Source organism: Chiroxiphia lanceolata, chromosome 2 (genome assembly GCF_009829145.1).
Source record: "Chiroxiphia lanceolata isolate bChiLan1 chromosome 2, bChiLan1.pri, whole genome shotgun sequence".
Taxonomy (NCBI): Eukaryota; Metazoa; Chordata; class Aves; order Passeriformes; family Pipridae; genus Chiroxiphia; species Chiroxiphia lanceolata.
Genome location: NC_045638.1, coordinates 8,897,599 through 8,922,988, shown reverse-complemented (window position 1 = coordinate 8,922,988; position 25,390 = coordinate 8,897,599). Strand labels below are relative to the sequence as shown.

The 25,390-nt window shown below is 39.8% G+C and overlaps 1 protein-coding gene across 6 annotated transcripts in view; it reads left to right on the top strand.

Moving 5' to 3' along the window:
- Window positions 1-8,155: 8,155 nt before the first annotated feature.
- The window catches only part of SYTL5 (synaptotagmin like 5), a 95,786-nt gene continuing 78,551 nt past the window's right edge, over window positions 8,156-25,390 (top strand). For 5 of the 6 annotated variants that reach the window (XM_032679988.1, XM_032679987.1, XM_032679984.1 and 2 more), the window contains exon 1: window positions 8,156-8,557. The gene's annotated coding sequence lies outside the window, so the exon portion shown is untranslated. Of the gene's footprint in view, window positions 8,558-11,387; window positions 11,441-25,390 lie in introns of those variants that run through there. The other variant, XM_032679983.1, reaches the window with a different exon arrangement.

The following is a 25,390-nucleotide window of genomic DNA, read 5'->3' as shown; positions in this document are numbered from 1 at the left end:
CAGATTTTATGATGTATAAACATTTAAGTGAAAATAAGAACTGTTTTAAAAAGTATTTGTTTCAAAACATCTAGCCTTTGAATTTTTTTTATTGTGTGCTGTCCATAAAACTGTCTTAGTCTTTTATAATTTAGAAATGCTGCAGTATCAGCTATTAAAAGCAAGCATACTGTTATCCCTTTCTGGAATGCAAGACTTTAATTGCATGAAATTTAAATAAAACATGTGGTTCTTTGCCATGACCAGAGCACTTATCTTTTAATCTATTACTTGCTTTACAGAGGCGAAAATAACCACTGTAGGACTCCAAAGTATTCCTAACATTGCTCATAATACAGCTGATATAAAATGCCATACCATTAGATGTTGAATTAAACACTGGCAAGAACATTCCATGGAGGCACTTACATTTCAGTGATCTTGGTTTTTTCTTGCAGTTCAGAAAAAACACAAACACGTGTTATTTTTAAGGTGGGGCAAACATCAGAAGACAGCTGAGCTGAAGGCTCAGTGCCAACAGATGAAGGGGTCCAGCCCCTCTCCCCTCAATTTCCTACTTCAGCAGCACAGCCCTGCCTTCCCTGGCAGAGGCTCCAGTTCTCCACTGACTCCTGATCCCGAGGATGTCTCACTAAATCATCAGCAACAAAAACTGAGTAACTTTCTGCTAGTTTTCTGCACTGGCTGGCTAAGAGATCACACAGACAGCTGAACCAGGAAGAACATCATTGAAGAATGCAGCAAAAGGTACTGAATAGAGGGTTTCACCTTTTGGTGGCTGCAAAGTATTAGACAAATGTAGCCTTTTAGCCAAACATGAGCTCATTTCCCTCAGGTATAAAAATAATTTCTTTAAATGATCTTTTTGCATAGTATTTTTTTTTTTTTATCTATAGCTGTGCTGTGAATTGCTGTTAGGCAGCAAGAAATCTTAATGACTCTTGCCAGTCAGTGTTGCTTTAAGGCAATGAGCACTTATTCCAGCTAAAAGGGAAGAGACATCCCTTTTTGTCATTCTGTCTAAAACAATAAAAACCCTTGTCTAAATTATTGTTCAACAGACCACAGAAAAGTATGAAAAGAAATAATTTTTTTGGCTAATGGGCTTGTCTGAACTAGAAATATCAGGACTAGCAGTTGTCTTAGTGAGCTAAGAGAGGGACAGGTAGCAGAGATGTGATTGTTTCTGTTGGGAGGAATGGGTTAAAAAGTGGAAGACTGATGAGAAACTATAAATCTGGTAAATGACCTGGCAGCTGGGAATAACTCTTGATAAGCCCATGTGAACAGCAGGCCAGTGATCCTCTAGCATGGACAGATTTTAATGGTACCTGAGTTTTCTCTTGTGTGCCTCTGCCAGGGTGTTGCTTCGGGGATCCTGTGGTTAGCAAGGTAGTGGAAATAAATTACTCTCTACATTCTGACTGTGAGTTTGTGGACATCACAGCTGCCTGCCTGTGTCAACTCACAGAGTGCCCTAAAATCTCTAAAGAGCAGAGCTTACTTTGGAAAACATGCTTTCTACAAAGACAAAACTGTATGTCTGCATAGAAAAGTTCCTATAGAAAGATAGTTCTTTCTGTAGTGTTGTACTGTGTTTGCATGGCAAGGTTTTGGTAGCAGGGGTGGGGAGAGGGATTACAGGGGTGGCTTCTGTGAGAAGCCGCCAGAAGCTTTCCCCATGTCTGACAGAGCCGGTGCCAGCTGGCTCCAGGACAGACCTGCAGCTGGCCAAGACTGAGTCTGTCAGGGATGGTGGTAGTGCCTCTGGAATAACAGATTTGAGAAGGGAAAGAAGTTATTGTGCAGAACCAAATTGCAGCCAGACAAGAGAGAATATGTGAGAGCAGCAGACCTGCAGACACCAAGGTCAGTGGAGCAGGAGGGGCAGAAGATGCTCCAGGCACCAGAGAAGAGATTCCCCTGCCCATGGTGCAGACCATGGTGAGGCAGCTGTGCCCCTGCAGCCCATGGAGGTCCATGAAGGAGCAGAGATCCATCTGCAGCCTGTGGAGGACCCCATGGCAGAGCAGGTGAATACCAAAAGAAGGCTTTGACCCCATGGAAAGCCCACATTGGAGCAGGTTTTCTGGCAGAATTCGTGACCCCATGGGAACCCATGCTACAGCAGTTCATGAAGAACTGTAACCTGTGGGAAGGACTCACATTGGAGAAGTTCATGGAGGACTGTCTTCTGTGGGAGGGGCCCCACACTTGAGCAGAGGAAGAGTGTGAGGAGTCCTCCCTGCAAGGAGGAAGAAGTGGTAGAGACAATCTGCAATGAACAGACCACAGCCCCCATTCCGTACCCTGTGCCTCTGGTGAAGGGAGGAGATAGAGAAATTTGGACTGGAGTTAAGTCTGGGAAGAAGGGAGTTTAAAGATTTGGTTTTATTTTTCATTATCATACTCTGATCTTATTGCTAATAAATTAAACTAATTTCCCTCAGTAAATCTGTTTGTCCTGTGATAGTAACTGCTGAATGATCTCCCCCTGTCCTCATCTTTACCCATGAGCCTTTCATGATATTTTCTCTCCCCTGTCCAGCTGAGGAGAGCAGTGACAGAGAGACTTTGGTGGGTACCAGGTGTCCAGCCGGGGTCAAGCAACAACAAGTGTTCAAGGGAACACGGTGGGCTGTGTTTATAAGTCACTTAAACCATGTTGAAGAAGCACTTCCTTCATGATCATAGAATTGTAGATTAATTTGGGTTGGAAGGGGACCTTGGAGACCATCACCCCCATAGGCAGGGACACCTTCAGCTAGATCAGGTTGTTCAGAGCCCCATCTAAGTCAACAATTTTTCTCTTAGCAAAAATCACCTTGTAAAGCTACAGCTGCAAGCAAGTGCATTGAGCAAAACATAGTGCAAATGAAAGAAACTGAAGTTAGTGACTTTTGTGAAATAAATGGAAGTATTTTTTTGCTGTGAAGATATGTCTGCCACCTTAGTTACTTTTCCAAACCCTGTTTCAGATGCAGAACGCAGCTTCTCACTTCTGAGGCAGTTTTGCCAAAGACAAGTTGAACCAATTTGCTTGAGCTAAAGTGTCCTTTCAGTTTCTGACCAGAATGGAAAACACTGATGTATAAAGCCTGCTTTAAATATTTGGTGTTGGTGTTAACAAGGTCTTTGCATGGAGCAGAATAGCTGTGTAGACCAAGTTTCAACAAGTTGGTATGTTTTGTTAATCCAGTGCATGATGAACCCTATAGTTTTATAGCTTTATTTTCTGGTTGGTGTATACTGAAGTGTTTCAGTGAATCAGAATATTGCAAAGACTGGTGAAATCTCTTGACCTTAGAGCAGCTCAGTGGCAGCAAACAGAGGAGGAGTTTTGCCTGAAACCCTAGAAATTTTTGCAAGCCATGTATTATTGACAGGCTCTAAGGGTCTATATATGCATTTTCAGCCAAAGTGACTGAAGTCACTTGCAGAGTTTTAGGGAGGTTTTTAAGAAGAAATGGCACAACTATTCACAGGTCTAGCAAAAATGTTGAGGTTAAGTGTAAGAAAAAATAATGAAAGAGCTAGGAGAAGAGTGTTGCTGTTCATTCTCTACTGTGTGGAATTTTAGGAGTGTTGGAGTTTTTTCCTCTGCATCTTCTTTAAAGTCTTAAATCTTATCAATTAACAATTAGTTAGAAGATAACTAACATTTAGGTGATTTAAAATATTCTCTTGATGAACCTTACAAATTTTGTGTATAGGAAATCAACTGGTTTCATTAAACATTTCTGAATTTTGTAGAGGTCATTAAAATCATTTGCAATAAAACATTTGTGAAAAAATACAATTATTTTACAGATTAATTTGCTAGCTGATAGAATTGTACCTAGCTATTTTGAAGTAAAATTGTAATTCTAAAAAGTACCTTGGTATATTCAGGATGAAGTTATATGTGTGAGTTGCAGTTTATGCTTTGCAGGTGCATCATAAATGTTCAAGTTATTTCAATGGTTCCTCCAGTGCTACTTTGAGAAATAATTTTCAATGTGGAACACCAGGCACCTGGATGTTAACTGAACACTTCTTTATGCAGCATTTCATTCTGCAGCTTTGACTCATTTTGCATGGTTCTTGCTTGTGCAAAGAATGGCATAGCTGACACCAAAACAATTGTCTAAATAAATAGCACACACAGTAATGGGGTCTGTAAGAGCATTCCCTTAACCTACCTGAGTTCATTCTATGCAGTAATTTAAATATTGACTTAACATAACACAGTGAGGCACCAATTAGTGCATTGTCTTATTTTTTTTTCTTTTAAATGTACTTAAGAAAAGCAGTAGAAAATAAACAGATTCCTCATTTTTAGGATGTGAGAAAGAGGAGAACAAATGTCTTGCTGCATTTGATATATCTCTGAGTCCGCTTTCAACTTCTCCTTTAAAAAGAACAGGAGATGCTGTAATTACTCTGAAAAGCTTTTTGTAAATACCTGCTTTTCTAAATCTTTACAGTGGCTGAAACAGAAATGGCCTTGTCTTAGAACAGCTAATGACACTGGTTCCCCCTTTTTCATTTCTAAGCCTGTGATGTGTAATTTTTCTGTTCACGTAGTAACTAACATCAAGAAAAGCCTTTTTAAAGAAATGCCCTGTTGAACAAGAGAAGGCTTCATTCTTCTTGTAGATCATTTTCTGCGTCCTGGTTTTGACAATGCTCATTTACTACAGAGAAGAGAAGGCTGAGATGACAGTGAATAACTGGAATGAAGCTTGAAAAATATCACTCTTTTCTCAGAGATAAACTTCTTGGCTTTGTAATAAGAAAACCTCTTCATGTCACATAAGTAAAAACAACGGGGCAAGTACACTCAGGGATAAGAGCCCCTGACTTGCAGCCCAGTGCCATTGTTACAAACACAAAATCCAAATCCTAAGAAAAGCAGGTGGGTCTGGATCCCATGGCTTCTTGGTTGCATTGATCTCTTGAACTTTTTTCAGGAAAAGAAGGTTGTATATATGTATGATGCACAGTGTATGTTTTTCAGTACACTGAAAAAAAAAGTTGTCAGGGCTCTGTCAAATTCCAACAAACCCCATATGTCACACACTCATCAAGCAGGAATTGTGAAGGAACAGTCTCAAATGAAATTAAATGTGTCCTTAAATAAAATAATAAAAGGCATAATAACATTGATTAAATAAATCCAACTTCTTTCAAGAAGGAACTCTGGGTGAACTGGTGAATGGTTTAAAGAAATGTGGTGTTATTGCCTTGGCAGCAGTTACTATATTTCTTCTTGAAATGTTGATTTCCCCTTTTATTCATCAGTGCATCAAAGCAGGCATTTTTCAGAAGATAAATTTGAGGGTTTTCCCCTGTTGGTTGGAAGTGGAGAGAAGCACATTAGTAGCACAATCCACATTAAATTTTTAACAGGGAGCCTTTTTGCAGAAATGCCAAAAAGTTCTTAATTTAAAATGCAGAACATACAAGATATCAAACCACTGAAAAAAAATACACAGAAATAGGACACCCGTATTGAAGTAGCTTCTATAACTTTTTGACCCAAAGAAGGTAATACTGAACTCTCTGGGTTTTTTTATGAATACCTCCACGAAGAGATAGCTCAAAACCTTGAGCACTAAGAGCTGGCAAAAGGCTCCTCTCTCTCCATGATGGCTGCAATTACACTTTTGGAAAAAAGACCAGGGAGTGTTCAACTGGACAATGAGAACTTGCATATCTCAGCTTCCTGAAAAAAGCTTATCTTTTTTTTTTTTTTTTTTTTTTTTTTTTTTTTAAATTTTATTCTCAAACTCTGCTCCTAGCACCTGTGCTTTTCAGGAGAGAAATGTAAATACTTATCCCACAGCAGCTCTCACTGTTAACAGCTACGGATGTTTATTAAAAATCTCTTTTCTGTTTCATGCCACATGATTTCTTATCCAAAACCTTTTAGTTTAGAAAACTGCATCGATGGCCTGGTTTTCTGGTATTTGCTGGTAGATTAGATCAAGGTGAGGAGAAACAAAAGCCTGCAGAGTACTCTAATGCTACCTGAAATGAAAGCAAACTAGGTTTTGTTCATTAATGTTATTGACATAAACTCTGTGATTTGCACAAGTTCTTCCTGTTTGGAAGAAGTTGTGGCTGTGGGAACCAGGACATCAATAAATGTTTGTTCCTTGATTTCTGGTGAATGGAGTTAGCAGTTCTGCATTCAGAAAAGAAAACTGATTGCACAGCTGATGTTCCAGAGGACAAGAGGGTTGTCATAGCACTCTGGAAAAGGGCCACAAGTACTGGAATTAATTCCCAACAAAGCCGCAGTCTGGGACCATATTTAGCTAACTCTTTGCAGTGATGCAAGAGTTACTGATGCAGATTGAAGTCAACAAAGAAATAACAGCAAGAACACTTTACCTTTGTTCTAAATAGGCCACAGATTTCTGTAATCCTGATTTACAAAGCCCTTGATTCATGTGGTCTGTTATGGGTGCTTAATAAGTACGGGCTTGTATGGACTGTGCTATCAAAATAATATGGGGCCTTCAGTCTCTAAGAGCAGCTGCTTTCTGTCCTGACAGAAACGGTCTGTGATGTTTCTCAGAAATTCTCCTTGTACTTGGGCATCTGGCTGGTAATGCTGTACCTAAGCTCTTGAGCTGCTATGCAAATGGCTATTAGCCATCTTCTTTTCATAAGCCCCCCCCCAACAGCATTTGTAAGATGAAACTGTAAAAAACCCCACATAAATCTGAAGCTGATGTTTTAGTACTTAAAATTAAATAATGTATTATGGAATATATTCACTTATGTAGCTCTGTTGATAATGATTCACACTGTTATAGAGAGAAATGCATTCTTCTGGTAATTGCAGGCAAACGACATACCTAGGCATTTAATTTAGAGCAAATTCCTTCAACAGCTTTTCCTGAACAAGTCAGAGCACTTGTGAGTCACAGATATTGTAAGTATAACATGTAGCAAAATCCTTCAAAGGAGTTGTATTTATGTACTTGCCAAGTAAACATTTTACCTCCAAAGAATAAAATTCCCAACACACATATCATTTGGAATAACACAAGCACTGCAGTTATTTAAAAGCAGCACTAGGAATTTGAAGGTAACAAGTAATGTTACATTTCTATTGTGCATAAACTGTAAATTTTATGCTGAGATTTCATATGTGGAATCTGAGCAGTAGATTTTGGTTGTATGCATCGGAATTTCTTGAAAGTGACAAAATTTCACAGCTGTGAGAAAGAAAATCTCTTAAGTATTTTCATGTGGCCTGCCTCTGTTCATTGCAGCAGTTTCAAAATAGTATTTTAGCATGTTAGGAAATGCACGGGTGCTAAATTAGTTTCCTTATCTGTCTTGGATGCCTGCTATGTGAGCTCTTCAGATACCTGAGGGTGCTTATGAGGGTGAATGAATCGTTCAATTCATCTGGATGAATCGAGATGCTGTTTTTTTGCTTCGTTAGTTTTGAAATTTTGAATATTTTGTAATGCTTGTACCTGTTTGACAAATCCAGCTCCCTTGAACCATTGAAAGTGATAGCCATAAAGCTTCAGAAGTGTTGTACACAGGTGTAAGGAGGACAGCTCTGACAAGTGCCTTTTATTATACTCTTAAATACTGTTTTATTTTTTGGATGCTTCTCTCACCCAGTGCACAAAACATATTCAGCTACTATTTACTAATGGATGAAAAACCATTAAACCTGTAAAGTAAACACCTTTTCCCTTTCCAACCGATCCTGAAAAAAATCACTGAATCGCGCCTTGAACTGACAGCTCCCCGCTACTAAAACACCACTGAAAACGAGGAGATAATATTAACGGGATGTGCACCCTTCCCAGCCCCGTCGGAAGGAAGGGGAGGCCTGCACGGGCGACTGGGTCCCTCCGGCTCCCCGGCATGGGGCGGCGGTGGTACCCGGGGCGGCAGCCCCGCACGCTGGGAGCGAAGGGGGAGCGGGAGAAGGAGGAGAGGGAAAAAGGAGGAGAGGGGAAAAGGGGAAGCGGGGCCGCTGCGGAGACGCTCCCGCCCGGCCCCGCTCCGCCGGCTGCTCCGCCCCACTCTCCGCAGGTCGGGACGGCGGCATTCCCAGCTCCCGCCCCGTATCCCAGCACGATTCCCGCCGGCGAGAGGCGCTGCGGGGCGGCGGGTGGGGCGCAGCAGGAGCTCGGCAGGGCTCACCCAGCAGCAGGAGAGGTTCGGGGGGGAACGCGGGTCCCCTCCCGACGGGGACGGCCGGGTGGGAGCCGCACCCGGGCGGGAGCCACACCCGGGTGTCTCCAGCCCTTCCCGGGCGCAGCGGGAGCGCTGGGCTGCGGGAGGAGGCGAGGTTGGCTGTCACAGGGCTGCACCTGCGGGCGTCACTGCGACCCTGCCCGTGCCCCGGGCGAGTGTCTGTGCGGGCTCGGTGCGGTGTGTGTGTTCCCTGCCCGAGCCAGGAGCCGAGCCCGCGGCGCCGGGAGCGGGACTTCAACCTCCCAGCTCCACTGGGCTGCGGAGTTGGCATTGGCAGCCCTTGGCGGCGGCGGGGATGCTGCTGCTGGTACGTGCTCTTCGTCTCCTGCCGAGGTTCCTGGTGAGTCCATCGTTCCTAACAGCAACTGATTTGGGGGTTTGTTCTGGTTGTGTTCTTTTTTATTTCTTCTTTTCTTTTCGCCGAGAGAAGGACCCGTCCTGGTGGAGAGCCTCCCGCGGGCGCCCTGCCGGGAGCGGGGAGAGAGGGCTGCGCTGGCCCCAACTTCCCACACGGAGACGGGGTGCTTCTGGCGTTAATAACCTGACGGGGGGTGGGGGTGTGCTTGTATATTGGGTTGGGGTTTATTTTTTAATGCTTTCTACCGTGCGTTACTATGAAAATCGAAGGTGGTGGATCTTGCCCGCCAGTGATGCCGCCTGTGGTGGTTGTGCCGTGGGAGGGATGCGAAGGCGCTCAGTTGTCCCCGTCATCACTGAGCAGGTGAGCGGCTCTGTGGCGCTCAGGTGAAGATCAGCTCTTGTCGTATGCTGCCTAAATTTTTCTTCCACCTTTTTGCTTTTAAAAATATAGTCTACTTATTCTTAAATACAATAACGTATAACTTCAATTTTATTGCGTGACTCTACAAAGAAATGAGTAAATGATAGAGGATGAGAACCACTTACATAAAGTAGTTTTGGATACTTGATACCTACTGAGTGCAGCTAACCAACACTCACTTCAGCATACCAAATGTGGAGTCATAGCCTAAGCTGGTGATTCTGCACACCCAGAGTTAGTGATTTTCGGAAAGCCTTGTGGGAGGAGGGGAGGGGAGTATCAGTCAGAGAAATAGCCCTTTAAGCGAATGTGAGAAGATAGAGGAGCAAGTGGGACAATTACCTGTGAAGTGCACAAGTATTACTGTTTTGCTCTATGCACTTCAGCTGAGAGATTTCTGCTCCAGATGCCGCCCATTAAACATTTAAAAGCTTCTTGCTGTAAAGGCACCTTTTCTTGAGTGGATCTAAAAGAAAGAAGTGGTTGGATCATTGCCTAAAGATGCTGAGGTGAGGAATGACCTCTTTACTCAAGAAAGAAAAGGGTTAACAACAGCCACTGTTGGAAATTTGAAGTTAAACATCCTGAGACTAGTCAGAGTGTGCAGTTTTTTAAAATAAAAGCACTCATTGGACTAATAAGTTCTTAAAGGTTTTTCATCATTAAAAAGACTTTAAACCAGGGATGTTTTTTCTAAAGGCAGATTTATTTTTAACAGGACTTAGTATGGGGAAATCTTATGGGCTATATGCAGGGAGGCCAGAACTGGTGATCATAATGAACCCTTATTGCCTTGATTAGGCATATAATCAGGAAAACCTCATCATCTCTGAGCACATACTCTCCTGTATTCTCTCTTTCCTTCAGTCCCCTAATTTTCTTGATGTAAAAGGGCTTTATAATATTGAGAGCGGCCCTGAAGAAAAGGACTTGGGGGTATTGGTCGATGAAAAGCTCAACATGACCTGGCAATGTACCCTGGCAGCCTAGAAAGCCAACTATGTCCTGGGCTGCATCAAAAGCACCGTGGGCAGCAGGTCGAGGGAGATGATTGTGAACCTCTGCTCCACTCTGGTGAGACCACACCAGAAGTGCTGTGTCCAGTTCTGGAGTCCCCAAACATAAGAAGGATATGTACCTGCTGGAGTGAATTCAGGGGAGCCTCTAAAGTTGATCAGAAGGCTGGACACCTCTTCTATGAAGACAGGCTGAGAGAGCTGAGGTTGTTCAACCTGGAGGATAGAAAGCTCCACGGAGACCTTAGAACCCTTTCCAGTACCTAAACTGGGTTACAAGAAACCTGGAGAGGGACTTTTGATAGGGGCGTGTACTGGTAGGGTGAGGGGTAGTGGCTTTAAGCTGAAAGAGGGTCTATTTAGATTCAATATTAGAAAGAAATTCTTCACTGTAAGTTTGGTGAGGCACTGCAACAGGTTGACAGAGAAATCACGAATACCCCATTCCTGGAAGTGTCAGAGGCCAGGCTGGATGTGGCTCTGAGCAACCTGGTCTAGTAGACAGTGCTAATGGCTGGAGGGTTGGAACTAGATGAAATTTAAGGTCCCTTTCAACCCAAACATTTCCATGTTTCTGTGATATCATTGGTTAGCTTTTTGCTATCTGTTTTCCTGTGTATCTTTAATATAAGTCATTACCCAAATGCAATTACATCCAGATTGCTCCATGTTTCTGTTTTGCATCTAAACAATTATGCTGAAGTTCTGGAAGGTGAGAGTTGCAATGAGAATTGATGTTCATAGATCTGAATAAGGTCTGAGGAACGTGGTTGGAGGTGTGGGTATGATTTCCAGACAATATCAGCATGCTTAAACATTTGAACTGATTTCTAAGCTGACTTCAGGACTCAAGAAATACTTATTAGCATGTTTGACTTTTATAGATTTCATGGTAGGTGAAATTCCCAAATCTTCGTTCACGAAGCCTAGCCATGAGATGAGAGAGGCAGGTGAAATCTTAAGTTCTTTAGGGAGGGAGAAATGCTCATTTAACCAAAATTCTGTGTGAATTATGTCTTGTAGCTGTATGGGTTAGAGTGGACAGACAGTAGGTATAAAGGATCTTATTAAACAGTTTTCGTTGTGATGGTGCAGCTATCTAGTCGTTTGCCAGTCTGCAAAACATGATCTTGTTATATAATGCTCTCTCTAAATCTCCATATCCAGAGGGATGAATTTCATATTTGATGATTAACTACTGTCTACTAGTAAGATGTTTGGTCTTGTGGGGTGGGAATCTGTTTGATAGAATGATGGCTGAACACATCTGCAGTGCAGGATTGTGCTATGACTGAGCACTTTGTTTCCCAGTTCTTTATTGCTATTGTCTTGCCTACATTTACTCTTCCTTCTAATCAAACTTCCCTCATACCAGGGATGAGCACGCTCAAGTGTTTGTTGTCCCAGAGCCTGGAAAGCAGAACAGGTGAGCACAGTTGGAAGAGCAGACCTTGAAGATCAGTGTGGGTTTGGGTCCAAGGCTGGAAGGTAGGAGGTACAGGAAGCTGTTATGTGTGTATTTCTTTGGACTTTTGGAGTCATTTTCTCAACTCTTTATATAAGAGGAATGTATAAACATATACATGCAATGTATACCAATGAACATAACACACATACAGTACATGCCAACGAAGCCTTCTGCCTTCCTCCTGTTCCAAACAGCTTGGCTTTGTTGTATCTTAGTCTGTCCCTGCTGTGATCATGTGGCCCCATTCTGTGGGGTTTTCCATACACTGAGGCACAGCTTCAGAGCAGAATCAATTACTTGGGAACTGAATTTGTCTGGTTTTTTTTTTCTTTTCTTTTTTTTTTTTTTTTAAATATTTCTCTGCCTACACTGAAATTTCTACATAATTCAATTACTTTAATCTGTACCTTTTTATTTTCATTGTAACTTTTCCCTGGATATGCTTTTTGTATTGCTTAGAAACAGAAATGGATATCAGAAATGAAACAAAATTCCATTGTGGTTTGAACTATATTCCACAAGTGAGTATTAACATGAAGCTCCTTAAATGAGCATTTTATTTATTTTGAATAGAGTTGCTAGGCATCTTCACTTCAGTGCATCTCTGGAATATTTAAGTTATATTTAAAAGTCCTCTTTTCAGTTGCTTAGCCTTGGTTCCAGGTGAATTTGTCACAGCTTTTTTTGTGAGAGATTATCATCTCAGCCATTTCCTGTGAGGACGGCGCTTCTTAGCAGTGGTTGCATTATGTGTTGGGATGACTTGTGATGTGAATGCAGCTGAACATGTTCTTGTCTCTCCACTGGGACTCCAGTAACTTTTGAATTAGGCAACCACCTTTCACCTGTACAGCCTGGGAAACGGTGTAAGTAGCAGTGTATCAGCAGATGGGAGGAAAACATGTTCATAGGGTGAAGGACTCCAAGTATTTACATCATATATTACAGGGATGGGGACAATGTAGGACTTGTATACAGCACTGATGTGTTTTCAGGGCTTCAACAGGACAGTGGAGCTTGAAGGAGATGTTTGTTTGTTTGTTTTTATATGTATGATAGTAAAATTGCAGATATTATCTGAATACTGTGGAAACAAACATCTTTGACCAAGGAAATGTTGTTTCCGAGGATTCTGCTATTAGATTTCTGGGAAGAAGTAGTGTTTGAAAGCAAGCCATTCATCATTTGGAGATGACATTTTTCATTTGCAGTTACTGCATGACACAGTTAATGGCTTTTGGAGCAATTGTATGTGCTTTGACTCTGAGCTTGCCTCCTCACTTTTGAGGGCATTGCAGAGGTGTAGAGAAGGTCAGTCTCAGGAAGAGATGTACTTGATATCACTTCTGAAACCTCATTACTTTTCCTGAATTTTTGCACCAATCCCTGGTGCCTGATGAGTCAGAGAAGAGAAAAATGGACGAAACAAGGAGCCAAATTCCCATTCTTGCAATACAAGGCCTTAAGAAAATAAATAGGTTAATGATGCCGAGGATGACAGGGGCTTAAACACACATGTGGCTTCAGAAAGCTAAGAGAAATATGACATACATTTGATTAAATAAAGGCATGGTCTAGGAATTAGCATCCATTCATTGTAGACATTAGTGCAGTAATAGCAGTAACTGTATTATGAAGTGTGTTAACACTGACAGGCAAGAACATGAGATTTGTATTGGAAATGGGGAATCTCCATCTTGTGTAAAGTAACCCAGAAGACTGGAATATGACAAAAGTGAGTATTCTTGAAACCTGTAGGTTTGAAACAGGGTTGAGTTTTACATTGAGGATTAACAGTAAGAAAACGCAATATAGCTGCCTGCAGGGAAATGTTGCATTGCAGAGGTCACTTCTTCTAACAGCTTTTTCTACACTAGCTGTTGTTTCTGTAACATTTTGTCACAGTTGCCAACTATAAACCAGCTTCCTTGACTCTTGTTGTTCTCTGGAGTAAAAGTACAAGTACGTTCTTTTCTCCAGGAGCATTTCTATCCCTTTGTTCCATAGACATATTTTAAATAGACTTAGATGATACATTAGTAATGTCTATTAACTGTTGGCATCTTTATCCAGATTAGGACTCTCTTCAATGTTATTACCCATGTTAAGTCTTAGAGGGGAAAAATAGTGAAGCTATAGCTAAGTTTTTAACCAGACTGTACTTGACCCTGTCTAGCTTTGAAAGAAAAATATGGCTGAGTAGGATGCAATTAGGAGAAGAATAAGAATTAATGCATTGGAGAATAATGATTTATTAGGTAAGACTGAAACCAAACAAGGGAGAAAGGTATACCTCTTTGTTATTTTGTTCTGCTGGGAAATTATGGCAGCAAAGAAAGGTGGAGAACTATGAGTAACCTGTGCAAACACAAGTGTCATCTGGCTGCTGCTGGGGTAAGTAAGGAGTGCCCTGAAAGACGGGTGTGAGGAATTCTGTGTGCCATGGTGTGTTTGTAAACCCTGTGCTTTCATTAGTGTATGTTTGTCTGGCTTTGGCCTTTCTAGATTCAGAGCCTGAATGGAGGCCATTTTGGCAAATTTAATTCTCTCAAGATTTCAGCTGCCAGCATTTTGGACTAGAAATATTATTCCTGTGGATTTTCTGTTTTTTTTCTGAATGTTTTCAGGCATGGGTTTGTTTTGGTTCTGATTGTGAGAATCTTTAATGGAATTGTTTAAATGGTATAATCCATGATAAGGTACAAGTATCTCTTTATCAAACCTTTTCTTAAGATTTTTTTTAAGACAATCTCTGATTTGACAGGAATTTGCTGTTGCCCTGAAATCACTTTAAATCATGACCCTGCCATTTCATTTCACTTGTGAAAGGGAGCAGAAACACGTCAAAATGATTTGTGGGACATGAGTTTTGAAAGTACACATTCTCATTTAAGTATCTAAATAATTAATGTAATATTTTTTGTATCTGAATTGAACTTATGAGCTTCCTTCTGATTAACTTAGTGAAAACGTTTTGATAGTTTGCCACATCACGTTTTCAAATAGGAAAAGACTGTGTTTGGAAGTAAGAGCAGCTAATCATTCAGCTTCAGGCTTGGTGGAAGACTTGATGCCTGCAAAAGCATCCTCACTAATGTAGTGAGCATAAAGCTCATGATTGCTACAAGTGTTTCTGACATTGTAACTTTTCCGAGTAAAGTTGGGTTTTGAGGGAAACAAGGGAAAATAAATGTTCTAAAGGATTTATCTTCAGTGCCCCCATCCTTCAGCTTCCAGTGAATTTGTAGGTGCTTTTAAAACCATTAGATGTCCACTAGTAATGATCATCTACAGTGACCTGGACAATGTCTGACCATTTCCAAGCTTGTACCCGGACAAAATTCAGCTTATGATTTCAATGGTTCTGATAGCAGTGTATCCCTTATGTGAGAGAAGGAAACTCTTCTTACAACCTGCTTCCCTACATGAGTCAGGCATGCAAAACATCCAGTAACAAAACTTGTGAATCAGTTTGTGGAAGGTAATGTTGTTGAATTCATCACTTTTCAGAACAGAGTTAGGCCTTTTGGGCATGTTTAGAAACACTCTACATATTTTGTGCTTTTGCATGTAAGAGTGGGATCTTTGACTCGAAGGTAATGGTGTAGAATTGTTTTCCAAAGAGTTTGCTGCCTTCTGAAAATTGCTCTTTCTCTCCCAGACTCAAGACTGAAGGACTTGTTCCTGGGTAAAAGCAAAAAAAAAAAACAAAAAAAACCTGTGGGTTTTCATTTATCTTGCTTTAAAAGTCTTTGCATTCAGCCTCTCCTGAAATGGCGTGGCTGAAAGTCCTCTTTCTAAATAAGTGCAGTCTGTCTTCTTTCCCCTTCCTATGCCTGCTGCCATCATGAAGGTTCTGGCTTTCAGTCATTGAACCTCCGCACTCATTCACATCTTGGTTTATGAGAGGGATCTGAGTCAGTGCTATTACTAAAGACAGGGTGATTTCATTACTTTCATTTTAAACATAGTGCAGATTGATTCAGAGGCTCACTATGTCTGTAGTGGGCTGCCTCAAAGTGCATAGCAATATCACAAACAAAGCTTTTTTTTTTTTGTCTGATTTTTCCTCCCTTTAATTGGGAAAGTAATATTAAAATAGCAATAACTGTTTCTGAACTTGAAATCTGGGCAATATATTTCATTTGATACCAAAAACATAGCCATTAGCTAATGCAACATGGATGATTGCAAGTTAGTTTGGGGTATGTGTTGGCATGTATCACATGTATCAGTAGCACACAAACACCTGATCTCAACTTTGAAAACCCCATGACTTAATGAAAAATGAAAGAACTTTAATAGCACAAGCTGTTTATGGTGGAATGGTTTATTATACGTGCTTTGTACATGGTTTTTTTTAATTGTCCTTTCCTCCAAAAGCTAGAAATAATTCAAGTCTTGTTTGATACTCTTGTCTTCTGTCTTGATACAATTCTTCTGATTCTGCTTGGATGTGGACCACACCTCATGTATAAACTTGCACTTTTCTGAAACTGCATTTATTTTTGACGTTCTCAAAAATGCCCCATTTGAGCTTCTGGCTCTTTTTAATGGTGAAGGAATGAGGCCAGGTTACAGTTTTTAATTGTGACCTTGGAGGAACAGAGGAATGGCAAGAAGGACAGATTAATGTATCACCACGTGGCAGCCTGACATAGATAGGAATGTGAGGTTTGTATTTTGTTTTTTTCTGTGAGGGGTGGTTTTTCTTTTTCGTTTGTTTGGTTTGTTTTGTTTTTAAAAAGGTAATTCTAGTGATGAAATAACTGGTAACAATACAGGAGTCACTAAATGGAGTGCAGCTGCTTGTCTTACTGTAGTCTCTGGTTTTACAGTAGGAATACTTCTTACTTATGTAGGTGCAGGCTGAAGCCAGAGAAAGAATGACAGACAGGTTTGTTTTTTTACCCTTCTGACTTCAGAGTGCTCTGTCTCTCATGTCATCTCCTTGCATTGGGTTGAGATTGAGTCATGGTCATCAGAGGAGGAGCTGGAATCTATTGCATGCCCCAGTTGGCTGAGCTCTTTCACTTGGCTTCAGGAGGAGAGTGAAAGCACAAAATGAGTCATAGAGTGGTTTGGGTTGAAAGGGTCCCTATGGATCACCCGGTTCCAACCCCCTACCATGGGCAGGGAAACCTTTCACTAGGCCAGGTTACTCAGGACCCCATCCAACCTGAACTGGAACACTTCCAGGGATGGAGCATCCACAACTTCTCTGGGCAATCTGTTCCAGTGCCTCAGGACAATAAGATACTCAGAAGTTCAACATTGCAGTTCAACTATAGCCTGTATAGTATGAAAGCTGTAGATTTATTAAAAAAAATCAATATATTTATTTGTATACACAAAAAATCTCAAGTTGATTCACAAGGAGGATTTATTTTTTGTTAGATTAATATGCAGATGTTTTCAGACAGTTCTGCTTGAGGACTGAAATGAAATAATACTCAATTATCAGTGCATAAACTGAGAGAAGGCTGAAAACATTCTTTCCATTACTGCAAATATTCTTGAGCTTTGCTGACAGTGTAAGGCCCCTGCTGCTATTTTTCCACTTTATTTTTTTCTTATTTGTCTTGAGGAGCAAAATAAAAAGACCTGTAAATCCTAAAGGATAAAATTCATAGCAATATATTCTCCTTTCAATATTGTAAGCAGATATGTAGACAACATTTTGGAAAGGAACAGACTAAAATTACATATATGAGGTCTTAAAAGTGTTATATTTGTGTTCCTGTGGATAAATAATTCTAGCATCCTTCTACAGGATCATAGTTTTATGGATGTTTTCCTTTACTGCAATATTAGCATGCACACCCAAATAGCAGTTTTTAGGTGAAAGAGGAGCAGCAGCAGGATTATGCAATATCAGGTCTCAAGGGGCAGGAGGCAATAAGCAGGAGGCCAGTGACAATTAGCAATCTGGGCTTTGTGGTTTAGAAAGAGTTTCTGTTTTCCTCCCAGCAGGTTTCTGTTTAGTTTTGAAGGACCTAGAATACCTGAGCAGATTGTGGCTCATTTTAAAAGCCTAGGGAGAAACTTACTCTTTTGAAAGATTGTCTTTAATTAGCAGTGGGAAATACCTCTAATGTTGAAGTGTACTCCCTGTGGTATGATGTTCTTTGTTTACCAGTGAATATGGATAGTGAAAAAGAAAATGGGCCATCTGCACAGCACCCTAAAAATGAGAATCTTTCAATTGGTCAAGCATTCAAGCAAATGGTTCTGAATTAGCCAGATGTCATTTACTTTCATATTATAAAGTGTCTGAATCCTTAAATTAAGGGACTATGACCATATTCTTTGAACTGACTATTAATACATTACAACTTCTCTGTTCTTTTTTAAGGAATCCCACAGTGCTGACCTACCCAACTTATTACTGCTGCGTCTCCAATTAATACCTAATGGAGTTTGAGTATTTTGATTGAAAAATACACAACATAATGCAGCATAATTTTGGCCTTCTGCTTGTGTGATTTTTTTTTTTTTCCATTTCAGTAGTATAATACTCAGTAGTAGAGGCTGACTTCTCTCGCTATGTTATGAAACCCCTGATGTATAATGAAATGTAAATTGAAGGTCAGAATGAGGCAATATGTAGAAACAAGTGAACAGTAATGATCATGATGGCGTGGTAATGAAATGCTGTGTGGTACTTGAAATGTTTTGGATTCTCTAGAAATAAATGGAAATTCTACAAATTATGCCTTTTGGATGAAAATGTGTTCAGTGATTCTAGCAGAGCATGCTTTAATGTGCTCAGTGACTGTGCTGGTTTATTGCAATTCCCTGGCTACCTGAGACCTCTTGGTTTTTCTCTAACAGTTGTAACAAAACATTGTTTTGAAGGAAAGTAAGAATGGAGCTGAACCCAAATGAAAAATATAATGACAATTCATTTTTCTTCAGCAGAGTTATAACAGTTTATATTGCCAGAGGAGCTGGATCCCCGTATTTAAAGTAGTTTAAACTGGGTTCTTTGTTCTCATGGAGAATTCTATCTGGCACAATGGATAGGGGGAGTCCCTTTAGTGTCCTTCCAGACACAAACTTAAATGGCTAATTCCCTCACACAGGGGCACTCACATCGGAAAATATGCTAGAGGCTCGTAGCAGAACTGGAGACTGGTAGTTCTCAATCTTTAATGAAAACTCAGATCCTGTGAAATTGAGGTCTATGCATGTTCATGGGGGCAGATTTTAAAGGCAAACTTGAAAATCAAAGCTGGCTTTCCAAGGTTTGTGTCAGTTCTGGACTAGAACAGCACTGGTTTCAGTAGGTTTTATTCTAGAGTGAACTTGAACAGAATGATTGTTGCAGTCATGATGGCTTAAACACAAAGAAAATAATTGCTTCAAGCGCTAGCAAAACTAGATAGTTTTACACAGGTCTAATTATTTTACTCTTGGAGTCCCTTTTCCAACCCCCTATACAATAGTTCTTCACTGTTTTATTCCGGTAAAAGCACTAGGGGCAGAGTGACTACTTTTCCAAAATACTGTTACACCTTCCCCACATTGAAAGGTTGCAAGTATTTATGTATCTGGAGACCTCACTGGGGGTGGGAGTGTGAGAACTGTGACAAAATAAATAAAACCAGGAGAGCAGTCAGCCAAATGGAAAACAGCTAAATAGGATTTAAGGCTTACAACCTTTAGCTGTGATACTTTGCAGTGAGGTTTCACGACCTGTGCTAGTGCAGTTTTTCATGTTCTCTGAGGCTAAGGCATAAAAGCACTCACATTATGCTAGAAGCAAAGATCCAGGAAGGCTAGTGTTTCAGACTATGAAAGAACAAAAGGAATGGGACAAATACCAAAGAATACCTTAATTTTCCTCCCCCCAGTTCTCCACAACTCTAAAAGTAAATGGAACCAGTGCCCCTGTGCTTCCTTAGTTAAATTTGTGTCTGGACTACTGTAACTAATAGACCTGATAGTCTAAAAATCAAAGCAGGCTTTCTCAATTTTGTGAAACCTCCTAAACTGAGTTGTTTCTATGCTAATACCCCAGCTATTAGTCCTACATTTCAGTGCCTTGCTCTCTCAATCTACCAATTTAATTAACTTTTACACCGTTTATAGTATTGCTTTACACAAGAAAGTCATCAAATGGACTATTTGGTTTGGTGTTCCTTCTTTTTACTAAGCAAATAGTTTAAGCTGGTCCAGAACCCCAAATTTCTTTGCTTAAGGGATGACACAGATGTTTATGGAAGTCCTGAAAGACCCTCCCTTCTGGTGAGACCAGAAGAACAGATAGAATCAGTTGATTTGGATGTACTATAAGTGATACAATCAGCAATTCTTATAGATCAGGTTGCCCAGTATGTCTTGTACATAGTATGTTTTTAATTTTATATTTTTTTTTTTGTGTATGTGGTTGATTTTTGTTTATTTGTTGACTGTTTTTGGCTTTTTTATCTTCACATTCCTCCAAAATCAGCCTGAATTTGACCATTGGGAAGTTTGTTTCTTCATGTACTCAGTAGCTTTTGCAAGTCTTTATCAAACTTGTATGAGCTATGCTTTCCCCCAGAAGCTTAAAATGTGGTTTCAATCAGATGAGTTGTAACAGCATCTGCAAAAAGATATTCCCTGACACAAAACACTTCCTATCCTGTTTTTTAAGTTTGAAGTCCCTGTCCTACAACTTGTATATGAATTTATGAAAATGGAAACTGTGTATACCTATGACAAAGTAAGAGCAATGTGGTGGGTGTATCTCCTTGTTCTTTTCAGAATCTTCATCTAAAAATATGTCCCAAAACATAAGTGTGAGTACCATGAAAACTTCATCTCTGATGGGTAACTTGACAAAGTTGTTAGCAAATTGACCTTTCATAATGGAAAAAAATATCAGTTAGTTTTTAATAGAGAGTCTTCTCTACCCACCTAATGTTATATGCTGAGCAATAAAGAAGGGACCCTATTTGCCACAGAAAATAAAAGGATGATTTTAGTAATTTGACATATTTGTGTGTTTTAGCTAAATGTCTGCCATACACATAATATCAGTGAGCCTTGTGATCCTCGATGTATTTTTCATTGAGATAGACTCTTGAAGAAAGAGAAGGGGTTCTCCCTGTGTCTACTGAGAGCTGAAGTACAGAGAAATTGAGATTTGCTGTAGTTTGCATGTGGTGGGTGGCAATTGTTTCTTCTTCGTATCAACCTGTTGTTCCTCTTGGAGGATTATTGCTTTTCACATTTCTACATGGTTTTAGGGATTCTCACGAGTAGTGGTGAACTGATAATTAACATGACAATGTATCACATAACAAAAGCATTTAAGAAACTTCCCAAGAATTCGGGTATTTAATAATAGTTACATGAAAATCACTTTTATAGACAGAACTTTTATTTTAGAAATTCCTATAGTAAATTACTGAGGAGGCACAAACTGAGGAGTTAGAGAAAGCTAAATAATACTAAATCTGTTTTTAAAAGCCTTTAAATGAATTGTAGTAAGCTTTGCCTGCTACTACAGGAAAACTGAATATTTGAAAAGCTGATGAAAATTTCAGAGATCAATCCAAGTAAGATACCAGGGAAGGTAAATTGGTGGATGGAATTTGAGGATAGTTTCATATGATATTATATATTTAAGCACACCTGAGTATTACACATTCCCCAGCGTTCTGCTGAATTTTATAGTCTAAATCCTACTTATCCAGTTCTGGGGCAGCACGGAAAATGAGCTGTCTGAGTAATCCGTGTCTAACAATTAAATGGTCACCTAATCTTCCTTCTCCAGGCTGGAGGGTATGTTCCAGTATCTAACAGTATTCATATACTTCTGTTCCCTTTGCCTCCACAAGTCATGAGTAGTCTTCTTATCAGCTGGCAGCAATAAGGCCTGGACTTAGCACATCCAGGATCACTGGATTCATTTAGTAAACCAATTTTAGTCCACACCTATAGACCTGGAAATCTAGCTGTGTCTCTCCTTTTGACTTTATAGGTAGGACTTCCCTCTTTCCAAACATATGACTGCATAAAATAAGCTTTTTTAAAATGTTATTTTTTAAATTATTTTTATTTAACCACAATATTTTTGAGTATCCTGGCTTACTCCCTTCACAAACAACAAGGAGAACATCCCACATGTGAGATCATCTCCCATGCAGCTCCTCAGTGATTAGCCAGAGATGGCCTCTCCTTGATCTGTCCACGATCCCAGGATAATGCTAGTTTAGCCTGGTGAAAAAAATCAGATTTTGCTCATGTGTTTTGGCAAGGCATCCTTGGCCCAAGACATCTCCAAACCTCTTGTTTCTTTTCCTCTGATGTGCAGGCTTGTATCCTTTGCTGTGTCACAGGAATACACAACTCTGGCTTGAGCTGTGGGATGGATGATTCCTGTGCAGTTCAGATCGTTTGGAATGGCTGGATCTGTGCTAGGAAACTACACCTGGGAATTGGGCTTTCTAGTGGGTTACGAGCAGGAGAGATGCCAAGGTGTGGTGCAGCACAGTAGATTTTATCCTCCCCTGTTATCTCATCTGCCAGGTGTGTGGTGAGCTGACCACATTTGTTCACTCAAGTTCACAACTGGGGAAAAGCACTGGGGTTGCTGTGAAGGAGACTGAACAATAAAGGGGGCCTAAGGTGGGACTTGAGTGAATCTGATACATGAGATTTGACAAGTCTTCATCTCTGATGGTAAAATTCTCCTTGAGAGAGGAGAAATGACATGTTAGAAACAAAGTCATTGCTATGAAAAAGTAGCTTAATTCCTTTTTTATTTTTTTCTGTGGGAATTCATCTTGTATCTGCATTCAAGGTGTATGCTGAAAATGAGTTTTTCAGGTGATGCCGAAAGAACTGTGAGTAATCCTTGCAAAGGAGGCTTAACTGTGGTTTGGATTTTCATGAACATGATGGAGCATATCTGGAAGTAACATTTTGGGCCAATGCATGTGAAACTCAGAAATTAATTCCCTCAGTTTTTTTTCTAGTGCTCATAGACCATTGCAGTGGTGGGACATTCGAATCCTATGGTAGCACAAAAAAATGTAAAAATATCACCACCACTCTGTATGCACACTAGTCCTGCAATGTTTTTTATTTACTTTTGAAGCTTCAATTTCTTCATGCACTCAGTCTGTTGACATTGTGCTAGCAACATTGAGCTATAGAGTAGAGAGACCATTTACTGATTTTCCACAGTTTAGTGATCATAATTGTTGAATAATTAAACTGCAAATGTATCTATTTATTAGTTCATCAAGTCTTCTGGGTAACAGCCAGAATATATCAAAATTAGTTTATCATGCCTTGGTTGTAACATTCAGTGATCTAAAGGTTGATCCTTTCATAGAAAAGCACATTTCAATCTGCAACCATTTTCTCTTCCTCCTGCTATGCACCAAAAAAAAAGTAAAAGAAGGGCTCAAGCTCTAATTTAATTCAATGAAAGCTTAAATTTTATTGTTGTTTTTAATGGAGTGTTGTTCCCTGCTTGAACACCACATGGTAGGAAGCCTTACTGAGGGTGTTATGTGCACACAGCTCAGCACCCCGTGGTCTCTCTGTGAATATTTGAGTTCATACTGTGTTTGACCTATGGGCTGGCACAACTGCACTGCAGAGCTGTGCCGTCCAACAGGCTGCTAAACAATGCTGAATTCAACTAGAAAGTTCTTCCATCTGCCATTCTCTGTTGTTTTGTGATGTACTGTGCTTCCATTTTTAAGAGACTGTTCAGTAATGCTGCAGGTGTAGCATTTGTACTTCATTTGTACATTGAAAAGCTGAAGGATTGGAGGGAGGAAGGCTGTGAATCTAAATTTGCTAAAAAGTAACTTAAGAGTTTCAAGGACTCATCATTTCAGAGGGGAAGGAAGTGCTGCTCTGAGGGTGTTTTAATCCACTATTTCAGTAAAGTCTTGATGTTTTCCTAATAATGGATTAGAGTACTAAAGTCAATGTTGTCTTCAGATACTATTTTTAGCAAGAATTTAACTACCCCTACAGAGGGGGTACAGGTGGTCAAAAGGGATCAAGTTTGCCTCCGTTGTTGTTGGGGCTGATCTGTAGGCTTTTGGGTTAAATCTGGAGCAGCTGAGAAGTTAAAGCTTCAATGCTCTGTTTCCAAGTACAGTCCCCTCAGATTGGAGGAGAATATTTTATCCTTTTATATGCTTTTAATAGCCTAAGGTGTGTTCTCTATGAGGCTGTGCTTTTTGTTCAGTAGATCCTACGTGGCAAAGACAAAGCTATGTTATTTATTTATGTTGTTACCTTCTGATCATATTTTCAGCTTTCAAACAGCAGTTTGAAACTGCAATATAGGCTTTATCTGCTGCATTATACAACCCTAATAACATTCTCTATAACTTTGACATTTTTTGTTTTGTTTTTCGTATTTTTAAAAGCTTATATAAGAAAAGCTTATAGAAATATGAATCCCTTAATATCTTCCAAGGTGGTGTCTCACAGCTGGAAAGGACATTTAGCTTCTGTGACTGACTTTCTCAGTGTCTCTTGCTATCCTATTGTTGGAAATTATTAGCTTTAAAATAGTGCTGATTATTTTAAACAAATGCTGCAGAGAAGAGTTTCCGATTTCCAGTTGATTTTAAATGCTGTGTTGAACATGAATATAGAAATGTGATAATGTTGCTCGTAATGGTTTTCCAGTTTGTCAGTTTTCCACTCTCGCTATCACTTTTTACTAAACACAGTCATTACTCTTCTGTTCTGCACTGGTGTGTATGTGTACCTGTATAGAAAAATATATGTACTGGATAAATGTGGGGGTTTTCCCATTAAAAAATGGGTCTTGTGGCTTTTTGGACGTTGTAGAGAAGCCTTTGAAAGGAAAGAAGAAGATGAGTGAAGGGTTCTTGTTCCCTATAACAAGGTGAAGTATTTTATACTTTAAGGCCTGACACTCAGAGCTGCTGGGTGTCCATAAGTTTCTTGAAAATCATATGGGATTATGGATGCTCAATATACTTGAGAAATCAGCCTGTCTGTAGCTAGTGTCCAACCATCAAGAAACATTAAATTACCTAAGTGTTTCCCTTCTTGTCCTGTCATGAACCTATAGGATTTTGCTTTTCTAAATAAAAATTAATATATCAAAAATACTATATAGATGAGTGTTTGTAAGGTACTTGGATGCATGTGTACAAGTATGATAAAAAAAGTGAAGTCTTCTACTAATTCTGTATTCAGGAGTGAGAATATGTGCAACAAATGAGACATGGGCTGTATGGTGAATGGGGAAACTTGGAAGAAATTTGGGGCAACTGCTTTTCCATGATCATTCCTGTGTCTTGAATGGAACAGAAGTCCTGTGGAAAATAAAATTTGTAGTTGTGTAATATTTAAAACTTTTTCATATTGCTAAGCAATATGAAAAAAAATTGGCACATTTTTAAGATGTTGAACAGCTGCAAATCTGAGGTAGTACAAAAGGCTGTACCCAAGGCACTGTAACTTAGTGCCTTAGGCACAGTAACTTTTTCAGTTTCCTGAAAAAAATTCAGGAATATTGTTCACAATACGGCAACAATTGCTTTGGGATTTCATGTACACACACACAGGCTTAATTCCTGGGAGTTGGAATAGTGCTGATTCACAAGTAGGAGTTATTACAGCATATTAAATTGGGATGATCAGAAAGTGATTTTGTTTGCATTTATTTACTCTGATTTCTGGAAATATTACTATGGGGGCTTTAAATTAAAACAAAAAATTGTGTTTGAACTTGCTGATTTGCAGTAATGATGAAGGAGAGAGTAAAGGATGGAGTCAAAAACATGCACTTTTTTAGAATTGGGGAGGCTTATTCTTCTGTCATAAAATAAGACTTCCAGTTTTTATAGGTTCTTGTGTGGTCTCAGAGGGGACCCAAATGGTTATCAGCACCCAGTAATCTACACATAG